The sequence below is a fragment of the Lepisosteus platostomus genome, chromosome 14 (assembly GCF_059453375.1).
Source record: "Lepisosteus platostomus isolate fLepPlt1 chromosome 14, fLepPlt1.hap1, whole genome shotgun sequence".
NCBI classification, from domain to species: Eukaryota; Metazoa; Chordata; class Actinopteri; order Semionotiformes; family Lepisosteidae; genus Lepisosteus; species Lepisosteus platostomus.
The window spans coordinates 22,850,939-22,866,266 of NC_142624.1; the positions used below are offsets into that span (position 1 = coordinate 22,850,939).

The 15,328-nt window shown below is 33.7% G+C and overlaps 1 protein-coding gene across 5 annotated transcripts in view; it reads left to right on the forward strand.

Moving 5' to 3' along the window:
• The window catches only part of gulp1a (GULP PTB domain containing engulfment adaptor 1a), a 214,938-nt gene that overhangs the window by 101,082 nt on the left and 98,528 nt on the right, over positions 1 to 15,328 (forward strand). The window contains exon 1 of one of the 5 annotated variants that reach the window (XM_088605073.1): positions 14,529 to 14,643. The exons of the other annotated variants lie outside the window; for them this stretch is intronic. The gene's annotated coding sequence lies outside the window, so the exon portion shown is untranslated. Of the gene's footprint in view, positions 1 to 14,528; positions 14,644 to 15,328 lie in introns of those variants that run through there. 5 annotated transcript variants of the gene reach the window in all.

Sequence of the window (15,328 nt, forward strand, 5' to 3'; positions counted from 1 at the left end):
TTATTGCTTAATAATTGCATTTTATTACATTTCTGAGTTGCATTACATCTTGTTTTGTCCAGTTTAATTTGATTCTGGCAGTTTGAAAATTTACAGGGAATTGCTACTTAAAAAATCTCTTTAAAGTAGCATCCCACACCCGCCCACACACCTCAGAAACCATCACAGCATCTATCAATGTCATTTGTGGTCTTAGTACATTACCTTTCCACCTTTGTCTTTGCCAAAGCTCCTATGATACCAGAAGTCTTGAGCATTTTTTTAACACCATCAAGCAACACAAGAAACACCAAGATAAACAGTAAGGTACATTGTTTTTTTTTCATATCACATTCACCTCCAGTGTTATTGGAATGGAGTTTTCACTCACCCAAAATGGCTGTAAGAGTCTCTGCACAAGGCTTTTGCATTTTGATTTTGCTCAGTGAAACGAAAAACAACAATTTCAGAATGCTTTCCATCTCTTTTCATTGGGTGGATATGGCTTAGAGAACCTAACCTGCAAACTGCTGTGGCAAACACTGAGAAATCTCATGCTGTTTTGCTTTTACAACTGGAGCAGCAGAAGTTGAAGCAGGCTTATCTGGCTTAGCAGGTTGCAGAAGCAAAAGGTCTTTATGAATATGGAGAGGTCTGCTGTTATTTGTTTATGCACTGCATGGTGTAAAGCAGAGGTAGCACACACATAATGAAATTATTAGTGTTTAGACAACCGCCATCCAGGGTATATTTTGAGATATGTATTGTGACATGCTACTTATGTGCCTGGCATCCATTGAGACCCTCTATTCTGAAAGTGTAGATCAAAGTCAGATTCATATTTATCTTGTTCAATTTTGTAAGATGTGAGACTCTATTGTTAGTTTTATCCTTAATTTGATTCAGGATGTTTTTTTCATCCATCCCTTTTCCAACTGCTTCATCCAATCGTATCTCAAATGGAAAATACTCAGAAAACTGGCAGAAGAATGATCATTATTATGAAAGAAAATAAATGCTTACAATCTCTGTCCATTTTACATCCAGATGTAATCCAATGCAGTTTAAGCATATTTGATTAAGTCGAATTTTACTTGTTTTTGTCCATTCATATCTAGAACTTAATTTTAATCTTGTGTGTGCTATTAAGCTTAAACTTGAATTCTTATTTGCTTAATGTGCCCATTCTGGTATGAACTTTAGACCTTGGTGGTGATGTCCCAGCTTCAAAATCACTTATTATCCAATGATTCTTCTGAGTCAAAGGCTGAGCAGTACTTCTCTGGTCAAGGTGCGGAATGGCTGCTGATTAATAATCCATTCCCTCTTCTTGATCTTCTAGATCTTAGAGTGGGATCAGTGTGGCAGTTTCAATTGCAGAAATCATCAATCTTTGTAAAAAATATATGAATGTTTAGATCTTATGAGACTGACAGATTATATAGTTTTCAAAATTAGGTTGCCATAAATGGGCTTAACCCATTCTGCTATCTTTCCAGATTCTAGGAACTCTTATTTGGTATATATGCTTTGTTTGTTTTAATGGTGACATCCAAACCACCATTAACCTGGTACTGAAGTTACAGTAGTTATTACTATAATTATTTTAGTGAAAACTATTTATGGACATAACAGAATTTATTACAGCTAAAATGTTACAAGAAAGAGCGTATATTATTACACGGGTCTCTGCATCAGCTGCTTAAAGATAAGATCTTTTGTTAATTGACGGGTGTCAGGACTAGTCCTTGGAAATAAATCTTGGTGTATAACTTTCATTCCGTTTTGACTTTTGGGATCCAAGTTGGCAAAGATACAGGAAGGAATGTCAGGGTTAAACTAAACACACCACTAATAAAACAATAAATTATAATACAGATTTTTTTATAATTTTAACGTAGCAAAACCAGGTCTCCTTAAGACATTTCAGACTGTTTACTGGGGGTTTTAATATATTCTGTATGTATGTGTCTTTCTGTATGAATGCAGCCTATCCCAATAGTCTGGCTGGTCTGAGAAATCAGAAATATAGAACTCAAAAAATAAGTTTGGAGCAAAATAATAAATTTGGAGACATAAGCTTGAAATAAAAAAAATTGAACTGAAGTCAGATTATGGCAGAGTTTACCTGTTTAAAAATGTTAGTAAAGTTGTTTGCTATGTTGGCTTTTAGAGAAAAGTATATCTCAATACCATCTCAATATGGATGGATGGAAGTATGCATTACAGTTATTACATTTTCAGTGGATAAAATCAGCCCATCTGATTGGCTGCATCAGTATTCAGACATCTATTTTTAAACTGCTTCATCTAATTCAGTGTACCGTGAGAACTGGAGTTTGTCCTTGCAAGCAACACGAGCAAGGCAGGATAACCCTGGATGGGGATGGCAGTCCATCGCAGGGAACAATCATTGATTGTGGTAAACTAATGTGTAATAGCCTGACATCTATATCAGAGAAATGCAATATTAGCATGCAGATAATGTGGGATTTTCATTAATAAGATTGTAACAACAATATATCCATCCATTTGAAAAGAGGTTATATTAGCTAAAGAGAACCTAATTGCAGCTAAACAGTCAGATTTAAAGATTGATTGTACATGCCAGAAATCTACAGTGTCGAGAGTTTTGTGAATCCCCAATATAATAATTGGAATTTCAGTTTCTTACCATGACACACTAGTTTAATCAAAACCAATCTTTTTAAATAACTAAAAGGGATTAGCTAACAATTCAATGACTCTGAGACATATTAGTGCAGTATATGAAAATGGAAAAAAAATAGTTTACTTAATCCAATTAAAGGTGTAAAGGACTGACTTTGGCCAGCCCTGGCCTATTTAATATTTGGAAACTTTGTGAGTTTCATTTTTACTATATAGGTTTGTGGAAACATGCCATGATCACAAAATATTTCAGAGGACCTCAGAAAAGGAGATGTTAATGCTCATCATTCTGGAGAGGTTTACAAAACCATTTCTAAAAATTTAGGGTAAGGGTTTCTGTGTATACCCTCTTCACTGCCTACTTACTGTAGTAGGTGCCTTGCAAAGTAATGAGTAATTGCCAGTTAGTCATAAATGTTATCATATCAGTAAGTCATGTTGTAAGTTGTACTGTATATAAGTTGCATCAAAAGGTATTTATCATGCTGACCACCTTATAATACTTGGAAAAAGAGTTCTTGCTTTAAAATTAACCCATTGTTTTTTTATAATTTGGATACTGTTATACAGAGATGTGTTTGATTGTTTATTTTTTCTAAGCCTTAATTAGCTGTTCAGTTCTTTTGTAGCCTGTCATGTTGGATGAATCATACGAACACAATATGCAGCCAAAGCCTAACTTACATTCACACAGAAGTAGTCAAAAATTTACTGTGTTAGTAATAAGAGAAGCTACTGTAATTCAGAGCATCTAAACTGTTTGTGTGTGCAGTCTCCAATTAGAGTCTGTAAACTCTTCTCTTTAGATGTCAAAAGCCTTATGTGACATTTATGCAAGATTTAACCCTATATTGATATTACCATTACAGTCATTAGATTCTCTTAAAGTGGATATGTGTATGTGAGATGTAAAACAAATGAATGAAAGACCGTTTTGTGTGTGAGAGAGGAAAAATGGAGAGTGTGAGAGCATTTAATGTGTATGTGAGAGGTGAATTATGGCCCAATGTAGGCAGTCCGTCTAAATGGCACAAATGTTTTAAGCCAATCACATTATCAACAAGCTTTCTCATTTCCTTCTGCTCTCCAAGATGGAGGAAAGAAATCAACCTCAAACGCAACAAGCACTAAGCCCAGCCGTAGCTTTAATTAATAAAATCTTAGCCACACCAGAAGCAATAGCTTCATTGTCATGGGTAGTTGCAACAGCTCTTTCAACTGAAATATCATCGCCCCCCTCAGAATTTCAGATGCTCCCTACAGATTTTTCCCCTGGCGCCGGCCCGGTGCATGCTGCGTTGACGGAAGAACACTCATTGCGGGTGTCGTAGACCCATGACAATGAAGCTAATACTTCTGGTGTGGCTAAGATTTTATTAATTAAAGCTACGGCTTGGCTTGGTGCTTGTTGCGATTGAGGTTTATTTCTTTTCTCTATCTTGGAGCGCAGCAGAAAATGAGAAAGCTTGTTGATATATTTTCTCAACCAATCACATTGTGCTCTTTAGACAGACTGCCTACACTGCCATAATTCACCTTTCACATACACATAAAATGCTCTCATACATTCGTTTTACCTCTCACATACACGTAAAATGCACTAACATTCATTAGTTATGCCAATCACATTCACATTATGAAGGAGTGTTTTATGTGTATGTGTGATGTAAAACTATTGAATGGGAGAGTGATTTGTGTGTATGTGCAAGGTAAAACTAGTAAATGTGAGAGCAATTTGTGTGTGTATGAGAGGGAAAGTTTGAATAATGGCCTAAATGGGACATCATATGTTTGTAATTGGTTTTTCCATTTTATTTTCTGTTACAGTATATAGGATGAGATCCTTGTATCTATTAGCTACTACCAAATGGGCAAGATGGGCTTAATGGCTCCTCTCATTAGTAACCTTTATTCTTGTATGAGTACAGTATAACAATATTCTTATTTATTAGAAGAAAAAGGATACATATAACCCAAAATGCTAATTAAAGTGCATTCCGTTCTCTTTTTTTTACACAACTACAGTAGGTTCCATTTCAAATACATTTTGCTATTGCACTTTTTTCAATATGAGAAATAATTTGCTGATGCTTCTAACATCATTTTCTTAATATATATTTCTCTATCACTTTTTATGTTTTTTTCTTCTTTTTTTCCCCAAAGTGTGATGTTGTTTATCCTCAAAGAAACAGTTGTCAAACATTACTGGGAGGAAGTCTGCAAGGAAATCAAATGAGTATTGTACCATGCTGAGAACTTGTATTGTAGAAGCTTTATGTGAAACACAGATATAATTCCCAGCAGACTTTCATTTCACTCAGCCATGAGAAGTGTTTTCAGAAGCTATTTTTATAGCAGTAGCTACTGTAGGTGATTTTAACTACTGCTTTGATGGTTTGAGAAAAAAATGCTAGAAAGATTTAGCTTCAGAACCAACATGTACAAAAAAAGTGGTAAGGAGAAATGTTTTTAAGACCACTCTATATACAGTACATAGTAGAAAATAGTCTCTTTAATCTTGTAAATAATGATTTTTGAGTTCAACATGTGACAATATTTAGAAAGGCAAATAAATACGTTTTACACTAACCTAATGGTGCAAAAAAGGTCCTGGGTCTTTAACTCTTCCATTAAAATAACAGAATCTTTTCCTGTGTTTATAATCTTTCAGGATATATTTATGAAATATGCCGGTAGACTTGAATTTCTGAAGGCACATAACATCCATTTGTCCTTTAAAAAAGAGATATTAAAGATTTGCAGTGGCACTTGCAATATTGGTTTAGTCTTCATTGACCTTGCTAGAAAAAATACAGTTACAGTAAAGCAGAATTAAGTGCTGTAACTTATTCCCTGTCATGTTTTATTGTTAGAGAATGAAGCAGGAGGCATCATGAGTGTTAACATTACAGTGAATGGAGATGGGTGTGTTTGACCTTAGTTTCATTGTAATTTGTGGATAGCATTGCAGAAATACTTACAAAACCAGGCAGTGTTTAAGATCTGACAGGTTTGTTTGACAACGTCTTGTTGTATCTAAGGGAATCCCAAAAGCTTCTATCCTAGACCCTACATTTTTCTTATCTCTATTAACTGTATTGTTCAGGCAGTAGTCAACTCTTTTGCCCACTACTGTGTTGACATCTTACACTCAACTGGATTCACTTTATAATCAAGTAGGACTTATTTACAGCTTAGTTTCTACACATAATCTGCAGGACCTTTCTCAGTTGCATATTTTGCTGCACTAAATGACTTTAAAAAAGACTAAATGGATGCTTTCTTAACTGCTTAGTTATCACAATAACTTTCACTCACGTAAGTTAAACTTGGAGCAGTTTATCCATATCTAGGCATCTGGTTAGTGATTTAACTTTTGAAAGCTCATTAATAAATTACAAATTAAAATAATGTCTGGACATGGTTTTCTTTATTGGAACAAATCCTGATTTATACATTCTGCTCGGAATATACTAATTCAGCTGTTAAAATCTCATCTTGGATAATGGCAATAATGTATACCGAAGGGCTTTAATAGATAGAGACAGATAAGACTTTATTGATCCCGAAGGGAAATTGATGTGTAAAAGCTATTTATGGGGAAACCTGAAGTCTTATATGATTCTGCCATTGGATTTATCACCGTGCCTCTGATCAAACTCAGCATTGTTATCTTTAGGAACAAGTAATAGGTTTATTCCATGCTGAAAAAAAGAAGAAAGAAAACAACGTTTCGGCCGTGGAGTCTTCTTCAGGTGCCTTCACACACCTGAAGAAGGCTCCACGGCCGAAACGTTATGTTTTCTTTCTTCTTTTTTTCAGCATGGAATAAACCTATTACTTGTTCCTTTGCAGCCTACGCATGCTGACGCAGCTACCCACTTGAATTGCTATCTTTAGTATTGGCCCAATTGACAATTTCTGCACACTAGATGAATTCTTCACTGATTTTAGTAAATTTGCACATTTTTAATTAGGAAAGCACCTCCCTTTCTTCTTAATGTCTTGCAGTTGTCTGTGCTGTCTTACTGATGTCAATTTCTGATGTAGCACAATTTATTGTATTCTACCTCCCAATATTAGCTACTGACTTGGACACAAATCATTCAATTTGCCTATCAATAACTGAAACTATCTGCAGAATAAGCTATATCTATCCACCTTTATATTTATGGGTGTTTTTCTTTAGCCTAGCACATGTTAAGCCCTGTCCTGTACAGTATATGGTTCCAGTGAGATAAGGTTTTGTTTCAGATGTATTTGGAACATGGAACCCAGATATGGAAATTTATTTCACACTGGCTACAAAGGTGTATCTGACCAAAACATCCCTGTTGATAAAAAAATCTATTTAATCTCCATCGATGACAACACTACTGTTGCAGTGATTAAATCTGACTACCAAGTAGCAGCTGACACAGAGTTATAAATAGTAGCTATTGTAGTTCAATGTGAAAAAACAGAAGGAGCCATCTTTGATTATTGTCATATTTCTACAAATAATATAAATCATATAATCATATAATACATCATACATAAACCAAAGAATGCTAAATGTGTGCAGAATGTCCCTGAAAAAATCGTATTACTCTATGGATAACAGAAATGTTATATCATAATGAATATGATCTTAATCTCGTTAATAATCATCTCTTGGAAGCATCAAGGAAGACATTTGAATCGTAATGTAAGGGTCTCCAAGGAGAAAAGCAAAGAAACAACAGAGAAAAAGTATATATCAGTTTTGTTTATTTTCTTTGTAAACTTTCTGTACGTTTGCACTGCATACTGAATTGATTACCCAAAAAAAAGTTTTAGCTGTTGAGATTTCTTTAGATATGTGAAAATGCAGCCCAAAAGATGTTTCTTCTTCCTACTTTTCAACATGGAATTAACCTTTTTTACTTGTTCCTTTAGACCCAAACATACTCTGCTGCAGCTTCACACTTGGAATTGTTTCTGATAGGTCCACCCTGCTGTTTGTTTCAGTTTCTCTCATCTTGTACATGTTTTAGATCTTGTCAAAGGAATTACCAGCCATTTTAGAAACATTTTATATGCTACAGCCATATGAACTTTGTTGCAGTAGAACTGTCATTCGTTTGATAATAACACAAATCTAAGTGTAATTTGTATGTCTAATGTAATGCTTAGGAGTATAATGCTGAATTAAATATTTGTCTGCAATATCACATCAAACATCTTCTCAGTGTGTCACTTGAAAAAGTATCTGTAAAATGGACTGGTAATTGTGTCAGAAAAAAAATGTTCACAGATTCTTACTTGAGGTATTGAATTTTAAATATTAATATGGAATCCCTTATAAGAGATGATATGAGTAATTTTATGATCAGCTACTGTATGACATATGTAATAAATCTAGGATATATTTATGCAGTAAAGCTTTTTGTAGCAGTAAGGTAGAAAACATTTTAAGAGACTGAGAGAAAACTGAGCATTTAAATAATTCTAGTAATCTGATAATCACTCAGTTTTTCAATTCTATTGCTGTAGTCTACTGTACCATGTGTAGAATTTTAAAAAGAGCCTTTTTTTCTACTGTTAGCTTGATTATTAACATGCTGTCTTTATGCTTGTTAGTATAACACGGAGAAGAAATTATATTTAATGTGTTTTCAGTAATTGGAAAGTCAAAGGCTGTGGGTCACCATAATGCACTTGAAATACTGAAATGTGAAATAAAGTGATGTTAATGTGCATCAGATATTAGGAAAGATTGTCATACAATCCTAAACAGACTTCAGTCCGATTACTAATGATTAAATAAGAATTAGATAAAGATGAATGATATCATTTGATATCAATTTGAGAAGACATGCTTAATGTAGTGATTTGTGAGTTTTGGTGTCTTAGGTGTGCAGTCTTGGCACACCTACAGTAACATAACATTAACATTACAGTAACAATTTGAATGGTTAAATGTGCAGGACTGTACATTATTTGAAAATCAATTTATCCAAACTTTTGCGTTCTTTGTCAAATTTAATTACAATTTACGATTACAATTGCACAATTAATTATGTAGCTACTCCATAATTATTACTACATAATTGTAGCCATAAACAGATAGGTACAGTATATCAAAGTTTTTCTGGTAATCATTTCAGGGGTAATCAATGTTATCTTAAGAACCAGTAATAGAGCTTTTAAGCTGCAAATTCTAAAACATATTTTGTTGTATGATTTAAAAATAGCCTTTAGATTGTAAATAAATTATGCATTTTTCAAAAGCAAGCAGGAAGTGATTATTTTTATATGTGGTATATTTACTGTAGTAAGAAGGTATCTTACTGTAGGTGTTCACATTGTATTACATTACATCACATTGTTCTCTTTTATTACCTCATGGGGATCATAGCAGGAAATACTTGGAGTCTTAGCAGGATATAGCTATATTGGTCACCACATCTGGAGAAGATCCTAGGATCACTTGGCTACTATCTTTCAAACGTGCTAAATGGGTTCAATGGCCTCTTCTCGTCCTTAACCTTTCTTATGTTTTTATGCATGGAAAGACTCTACAATCATATCAAAACCCTTATGAGCAGTTATCATCCTTTTCTGCTGGTGTCACATCTTTATCAGTAAGACTAGTATCTCAGTGGTATTGCTTTCAACTTTGATATCCTCTCAGCTGAAGCTGGTGGCTTCTTAATTCTTAAATGCATGAATAATAAATGAAACCCTCACCAACCCCTTTCATAAGTCCAAATAAATGCACTAGATAGCCTAAGTAATTAAAATACTTAATTAAAATCAGAGATATGGGAGTTGGGAATGATTAGAAGAGGGTTAAGTGATTAAAATACGTTTGGTTAAAGAGCATGTATCTACAAAAATGTGCATAGTGAGTGAGTTTATTTACAATAGACATTACGATGTAACAGCACTTTTTTGCATTTAAATAATATCTTTGGTACCTTAATTGATGGCGATTTCTTACAGAGGGAGATTCTGCCATTTCAGTGAATGATAATGTCACTGGATGAATGCACTGTTAGATTTTGAATTATACTGTAAATACAAATTTGAAGTGCTTTTGTTGAGAAATACATAATTAGAAGGCAATCCTCAAACACATTTGTTGAAGATTTTATTAATTGTAAGAAAGATCATTTTGAACTAATTTCTGTTCTCTGCTTTTCAAACCGTAACTGAAGTTGGTAGAGTACATCAATTTGAAGGTAAAATATAGAAATTGATTGGAAATTAAAGGAACACCAGCTTTAGTATTATGATTCTGAATTTTGTGGATATGTGCAGTACAATTTTGTGTATCCTTTATACAGTACGTTTAAAATGATATGCTTGAACAAAATGTTGTTATTGTGACAACGTAAGAAATATATAGTATAAATTCAGGTATGGATGTAAAACTTCAGTCACAAAATCTGGTAAAAAGCATAATGGAAACTGAGTATATTTTATAAGAGATTTTCCACCAAATTATTAGTACAGGATATACACTAAACTTTCACTGATAACTTTTTCAGTTTTACATTTCTTAGTTTTACACAGAAGACTGGGTATTAGATTGGTTATTTTGCAATTCTGTAAACAACTACAGCTTGTTTAGATCTGTATAAAAAACTATCACTTTGGTAGTAATTTGGAAAGATACTTAAGCTATTTTTATTTGATTCTTTAAAACACAGCTTTAGCTCTTAGAAGGTCAAAGAGTGGAGGGTTTAATACCTAACATTTGCTATTTATTCTCTGGAAGAATTTGTGTTACCTGATGTAAATGACTAGACAAAGAATGAGCACACTATTTTAATTGAGGTCTTACTAATGCATGCTTAAATGTAAGAATAATTTCACTTGATTATACCCAAGCATTCTGCTTGCTTCTTTTATTGCTTTTCCTCATTGTTTTGAGGAGGACATTATATTTTGTCTCCACTGCAATATTATTTTTGTCTCTCTTGGTGATTCTAATGTCTTTTGGCTAGGCCTGCTTAGTATTTGTTTTCTTTGTCTTTGAATCTCAGGCCTTTTATGCAGCATGTAGAATGCTGTATTCCTTCAGAATGTTGGTTAATCTCTCCATTAAACCATTTAGGCCATATTGTTTTAGACCATAACTTTGTTTGTTTTTGGGATAACTGTATAGAGCCATTAAGTTCATTAGTAAAACCTTTTCTCAGCTGTTTAGAAGTTATATGGAATGACTAATTAGCATCAACCCCAAACTAATTTCTAGGTTTCCTAATAATCCTCATTCAGGAGTATAGAATATACTTGATTATGAAGCTTTCTAAAGCAAAAGATGTTTTACATGAATGGTAAATTGAAATCCGCAAAATGGTATTTCAGAAAATGACGGAACCATAAAAGGAAAGCTTGTGTTCACATTAAAACTCTATCACATTTGTCCAAATAATTATACACTATAACATAATTCTGTATTCTAATTATGATATAAATTGTATTTAGGTGTATGATATGTTCAATAAATTCTAATCAGCAAATCAAATATTTTGTGTATCCATGTAGTTTTCTAGTAGTTCAAGTAGTTTACTTGTAATTAAATGCTATTCTGTAGTGTAGGATGTGCTGTATATACAGTACACATTCATCTTTTTAATCACAAAAAACACACCCTATACTGGAGGTTCAGTGCTAACTCCAGGAGAAGCACACCACTCTGCAATTTGTTAATATAACTTTAATGTTGCTACAGCCCTTTCTGCTCGATTCCAATATAATACTTTTAAATTTAAAATAGGAGGAACTGTAATGGTAAAAAGGGCTTTGAACAGACAAGATATATTCAGGGTAAAATGGAAAGCACAAACCTCACTTCAAACACAACAGGACTGTCCTAAAGGGATTGAAAGGGTAGCAGCATCACTTAAGCACATTATACGGCAGAAATAGATAGTAATGGAAGCCACTTTCCATTAGTATGCAAAATATTTTATTTTGGGTACAGTTAGGCATTATTGTTTGGTATTTCAAAGGAAGCCTACTGTTCATTACCATAGCCGAGTATGAAAATAATCATCATTTCAGTCATCAGTGCAATTAAAAAGGCAGAATAAAATGCCTTGCTTAGTTTTAGTTCTCATTGTCCAGTTATTATATTTAACATTTTTGTACAACATTTAGGTTAAATAATCCATCCATCCATGGATCGCATGGGTACAGGTTTGCAGAGGAGTCAGTGTATACTTTGGCAAGCAGTGGGCATAAGATATGATACACCCTAGATGGGATGCCACAAACACACACTCACACCCAGGCCAGTTTTACCAGAAGCCAATTATCCTATTAATAGAAAACACATGTGAACACGGAGACAACTTACAAACTTCATGCAGAGGGGACCCCTCAGTACATTAGCCTCTGCAAGGGGAAAAAAGATGACTGTTATCATATACATTTGATTGGACTACTTGAATGTAGGTTCAGAATTGGAAAGGGACATGTCCTATGAGTTTATATAAGGACACATTTTTTTTTATTCTGATGGAGAGTGTCTATATTGCGGTGTTGATTCTTAGTCAACTGATACACTTATCAAGTTTTGAAGCAGAGCTGATCATCGGTGTTTCACTGATGTAGTCTAGGTCCTACCCGGGAGGCACTTTGAGGTTTGCTTCATTTCTGATTACAGTAGCTATGCATCACATGCAGTATTAATTTAATAAACATTCCCCTTGCAGGGACACAAGAACAGCACAAGATACTGCTACTGTAGAGTACTGCTATTTTCTGTCTGTTTTATTTACATGGGTTTCTTGAAATAATGTAATCAAATACAAGCCTCTCACATTGCAGGAGATGGGTGAGATACCAGTTATTGTATAAATGTGAGAGGACAAAAATACTAAAAGCTTAAAAAAGAAAAAAAGTTCCTTGAGGACAGCTAATATCTCTAGTTGTGTTCCAAGTGGTAATATTGCAGTAGGATGGATGATTCCTGCTACAAGGAGGCGTGCAAAAGAGGTCAACTGGCAATGCTCTCAAATCAAATCAGTTGACTCCCTTGTTAAGTCAACTTTGGATCTCAAGAAAACTTGTGCCTCATGCAAATGTACAGTGAACATGGATATTTGTATTCAGCATTCTGAGAGTAGTCAGGTTTATTAGAAAGAGTTGCATACTGTACCTGTGTCTCACAAAGTTTTGTTCACATCAGTAAATGCTCTGATCAGCTGGATGTTGCAGCATTGGAATCTGTAAGAATGTAGTCACGACTTTCATCTGGATTGGGCAGTTTTCCTACTTCACTCAAAAAGAGCTGCAGTTCTGCATAGTAAAGTGGCTTGGCAATAAAATTCAGGTGGTATTACTTCTTCAGCAGACATAACAAAGACATAATTCCTGTGTATTCTTTCCACTTACAACCTTACAACCTCTACTATGAGAGGGAAAGAAACCATTTATGCACCAAGTTCTGCATAGTGCCACCTACTGTTTATTGTTACCGGCTTTTCCCTCTGGCAAACAAGCCAGACTGATGTTCCATGTGCTCTACTGTATCTTCAAAATGTGTCAATGTATTCTTCACTTTTTGCTACCCTATATAAATTCAGATAAAGAAGCTATTTTTTTTTTGACAAATAAGTATTTAGATATGTTTTCAGAATGTTGGTTATGGTCAAGTGCTCTTGCAAGCTGTTTTTGATATCTGAGTGTTGCTCACTGCAATGTAATGGGAGATGCCATTTCTTTATGAAGTTGCTCCAGTAATTGCGTCCACCATCTTTCCCAAATCCAGGAGTGCAGATTTGGGAACCATGCTCTTCTATGTATCAGACTCCCTGAACAAAGAGGCTTCAGCATTATAACAAAGGGCATGAAAGAATGTCAAATCTAGTAGGTGGTACTAACTTCAAACAACCAGCTTAGTCTGCAGGTCATATGGTCTCTCTCTTAGGTATTAAATTATCAGCACACCTTCCAGTTTAGTACTCTGTACTAAATTTTATAACACATTTTTTCTTATAATTAAGGTGTTTGAATAGGCCTACTAACTTGAAACTTTAAAAGTGAGTAGCATTTCAAAATGCTACAAATTACAGTAATTATCAATGGTTTGAAAGGTTATTTTCCAGATGTTTGTAAAAGTAATTGAGGGTAACCTGGGCAGACAGTTGATGAGTCTCCTGATTTAGATACATACATATAGTAATAATATAAATTACATAGGTTTTTCCCACAACAAAAGTGATTATAACCTTTATCACAAATCTATATAATACAATTTAAAGAAAAGTACATTAATTCTCCTGATTTTTGGTTATTTATTATTTACTACTATATAGATAATTTAATAGTCCAACACTCATGGAGCCTTTTCTTCTATTTACAGATATATTATTAAAATACATGATCTGTTCCTTTCAATTTTAGTGTCATAAACATGCTAAGCCTCTATCACAATATTTACCATTACATTGCTGCCTTAACACTTAAGCTCTTTATTTCCAGTGCCCTAATTAAAAAAAAAATGTTGTGATTGAATGCAGGAAGCGGTTTAGATATTTTTTTCTACACAAGTATAACGGTGCAGGGAAAAGTGTTTTCATGTAAACATCTGTTGAGCTGAACTTAATGAAATTCTTAAAATAAGAAGCAGGATTAGGTTTTCAACCTGTGGTTCTTGGAAATGAAATTGTGAACAAAGCAAATTCACTTTAGTCAGTTTAATGTATTGGAATTACTTTCTACAGGATTTAAACATACAGGATGTAGTATGGGTGACTGCAAAATGCCTTAGGCATACAGCCCTTTTCTCACCACACAGTATTTTGCTGTGGTACTTGAATTTTGTTTTTAGAAATAGTACGAAAAGGAGAGGAAGTTTAGTAATGATAAAAAAAAAACAAATGTAAATCAAACGGTAGTGTAATATTAATGATTTAAAGTTGCATAAGTATTTTTAAAGTTTACTTGTTCCTTAAATTTCTAAGTTAATATAAGTGTAACATTTTATAATATGTGAGAAGCAATAGAGGTGTGAAGGTAAGGAATTGCATATTTTTTCCTTATAGAAATCATAGTTATGCAAAATAATTTTATATGGAGTGAGAAAATATTACATTTGAGCAAAAACTCTTTTGACTTTGCTTTAATATTTTTTTGCCTGTATTGTGATCTCCGAAACAGGTTATGTTACAGATGCAACCATTAAGAATGCACTGAAAAAATTGCAGTATGACTCAGCATGCCAGATTTACCTTTTTACTGTCCAAATATTGATAGGTAGCACTTATTTCAAATGTTAATGAAATGGTTGTTTGATTTAATCTATTTTACTGCTTCTGTAAATTCCTTTAATTTGGAATATTAAAATGGAATCATGTAAATAAAGTGAAATTTTGGTAGCTGAAAATAAAAGTATAATGTTTTTTTGAATGTGTCTAAGATTATTAATGAATGAATAGAAATATACAGTATGGCTTTTATGGGTATCTGAAAATAAAAAAATAAGGTACACAATAGTTTCCCGGCCTTCTTCATAGACATATTCTGCATGAAATTCCTTAATTTAGTCACTTGCTGTAGTTATTTTGAAAATACTACTTTTGACGTACTCATTTAAATACATTTTACATGAACTCTTTGTCATTATTGTTGTAACAGAAAATGAAACACTTGTCGTTTTTAATTTATCTGACCCAAAAAGAGTAGAGCATTGGTGGTTCAG